This window comes from Phascolarctos cinereus, unplaced genomic scaffold, assembly GCF_003287225.1.
Source record: "Phascolarctos cinereus isolate Bilbo 61053 unplaced genomic scaffold, phaCin_HiC Scaffold_2;HRSCAF=192, whole genome shotgun sequence".
In the NCBI taxonomy this organism is placed as follows: Eukaryota; Metazoa; Chordata; class Mammalia; order Diprotodontia; family Phascolarctidae; genus Phascolarctos; species Phascolarctos cinereus.
In genome coordinates, this window is record NW_027555625.1 from 153,893,344 (window position 1) to 153,896,533 (window position 3,190).

A 3,190-nucleotide genomic window follows, 5' to 3' on the forward strand; every position below is an offset into this window, starting at 1 on the left:
TTCTTCTATTGGTAATCATGCTATTATGAGCCTCCAAGGTGATAGTGCTTTCTCCCTTCTAAAACTACCTTGTTTGGGGTTACCTTGTTTATATGGTACATCTTCTTTACATTCTTATAAGAAGTTTGAGTGGAAGGATCATTAAAAAAAAATTATCTCTGTATCCCCAGTACCTAATACTGGGTCTTACACAGGACAGCATCTTAAGAAGCATTTGTCGAATTTAATTGGGCCATCATTCAACTAGTTTTGAATCCATATGATTGTACTTTTACTTAGCCCCAATCTCTTTCTTTACCCACAAGAATAGTATAAAAGGCTGTCACATATTTTGCTGAAACCTAAGGATACTATATATATATATATATGACACTTTCCTGATCTATACTTTTAGTCTGTCAAAAAAAGGAAATGAATTTACTCTGGCATATCTGATTCTCATAGCTATGAATGCTTATGGAGATAACCATTTCCCTTTCTAAATTTTCATACACAAATCCTTTAAAATATCTTTTAGAATTTTGCCAAGATTTCAGTTAAGCTTACCAGGCTATAGCTGGTTAGCTTATATCCTTTTCCTTTTATAGAAAATTGGAACATTTGCCCCTTTTTAGTCTTTTTTTTCTTTTTAATTTATTTTTAGTTTTCAACATTTACTTCCACAAGATTTTGAGTTCCAAATTTTCACCCCATCTCTCCCTTCCCCCCACCCAAAGATGGCATGCATTCTGAATATTCCCTCCTCTAGTCTGCCCTCCCTTCTATCTCTCCCTGCCCCTTTCTCTTATTCCCTTCCCCTTCTATTTTCCTGCAGGGCAGGATAGATTTCTGTACCCCATTTCCTTTATTTCTAATTTCCCAGTTGCATGTGAAAACATTTTTTTTAAAACATGTGTTTTTAAAACTTTGGGTTCCAAATTTTTTCCCTTTCTCCCTCCCCATTCACCCTCACTGAAAAGGCAAGCAACTCAATATAGGTTATACGTGTGCAGTTATGCAAAACACTTCCATAGTAGTCATGTTGGGAAAAACTAACTCTATTTCCCTTAATCCTATCCCACCCTCCCCATTTATTCTATTCTTTCTTTTTACCCTGTCCCTCCTCAGAAGTGTTTGCTTCTGATTACCCCCTTTCCCAATCTGCTCTCCTCTCTGTCATTCCCCTGCTCTCTTGTCTCCTTCCTCCCCTATTTTCCTGTAGGGTAAGACAGATTTCCATACCGAATTGAGAGTGTATATTATTCCCTCCTTAAGCCAAATCCTATGAGAATAAGATTCATTCATTCCCTCTTACCTTCCCCTGTTTTCCCTCCACTGTAAGAGCCTTTTCTTTTCTGTTTTTTTTTGTGAGATAATTTAACTTGTTCTACCTCTACCTTTCTCCTTCTCCCAGTATAATCCTCTCTCACCCCTTAATTTTATTCTCCAGATATGACCCATTCATCTTCAACTCACCCTGTGCCATCTATCTATATCTGTATCTATCTATCCATATATCTATATCTATATACATACATATAATTTTTCCCTCCAACTACCTTAATACTGACAAAGGTCTCATGAGTTATAAATATCATCTTTCCATGCAGGAATGTAAACAGTTCAACTTTAATAAGTCTCTTATGATTCCTCTTTCTTTTTTACCTCTTCATTTTCCACTTGAGTCTTGTATTTGAAAGCCAAATTTTCTATTCAGCTCTGGTCTTTTCATCAAGAGTTCTTGAAAGTCCTCTATTTCACTGAATATCCATTTTTTCCCCTGAAGGATTATACTCAGTTTTGCTGGGTAGGTGATTCTTGGTTGTAATCCTATCTCCTTTGCCCTCCGGAATATTATATTTCATGCCCTGAGGTCCCTTAATGTAGAAGCCGCTAAATCTCATGTTATCCTGATTGTGTTTCCACAATGCTTGAATTGTTTCTTTCTGGCTGCTTGCAATATTTTCTCCTTGACCTGTGAACTCTGGAATTTGGCTACAATATTCCTAGGTGTTTTCCTTTGACGATCTCTTTCAGGAAGAGATCAGAGGATTCTTTGAATTTCTATTTTATCTTCTGGTTCTAAAATATAAGGGCAGTTTTTCTTGATAATTTTTTTTTGGCAATTGGGGTTAAGTGACTTGCCCAGGGTCACATAGGTAGTAAGTGTCAAGTGTTTGGTCTGAGGCCAGATTTGAACTCAGGTCCTCTTGACTTCAGGGCCAGTGTTCTATCCACTGTGCCACCTAGTTGCCCCAGATAGTTCCTTGAAGGATGATGTCTAGGCTCTTTTTTTGATCATGGCTTTCAGATTGTCCAATAATTTTTAAATTCTCTCTCCTGGATCTATTTTCCAGGTCAGTTGTTTTTCCAATGAGATATTTCACATTGTTTTCTAATTTTTCATTCTTTTGGATTTGTTTTACAGTGTCTTGATTTCTCATAAAGTCACTAGCTTCCAATTACTCTATTCTAATTTTTAAGGAAGTATTTTCTTCAATAATCTTTTGGACTTCCTTTTCCATTTAGGCAGTTTTTCTTTTTAGGGCATTCTTCTCCTCATTGGCTTTTTGGACCTCTTTTGTCCTTGGGGTTAGGCTATTTTTTAAGGTGTTATTTTCTTCAGTATGTTTTCTGGATCTCCTTTAGCAAGCTGTTGACTTGTTTTTCATGATTTTCTTGCATCACTCTCATTTCTCTTCCCAGTTTTTCCTCTACTTCTCTTACTTCTTTCTCAAAGTCCTTTTTGAACTCTTCCAAGGCCTGGGACTGATTCATATTTTTCTTGGAGGCTTTGGATGTAGGAGCTTTGACTTTGTTGTCTTCTTCTGCTTGTATGCTTTGATCTTTGTTACCAAAAAAAGATTCTATGGTATGACACTTCTTTCAAGGTTTACTCATGATCCCAGTCAATTACTTGAGTTACAAATTCTTTATTAAGGTAGAGGTCTGCTTTCAATGTGGAGAACATACTGTCCCAAGCTTTGGGGGTTTGTACAGCTGTTTTCAGAGCTACTTCTAGAGAACTGTAAATTTTCAGTTCATTCAAGGTAGTATGATAAGGGGCGAGGTGTTTCCTTTCCACTGCCCCTACAAGCTCCAACATGCCAGTGCTCCTTCTTGCCCCAGGACCGCCCCTCAGAAATGTGACCCAGATCCAAGCACTGGCAAAGCAAGAGATTCCTGCCTCAGCACTGGCAAAGAGATCCCT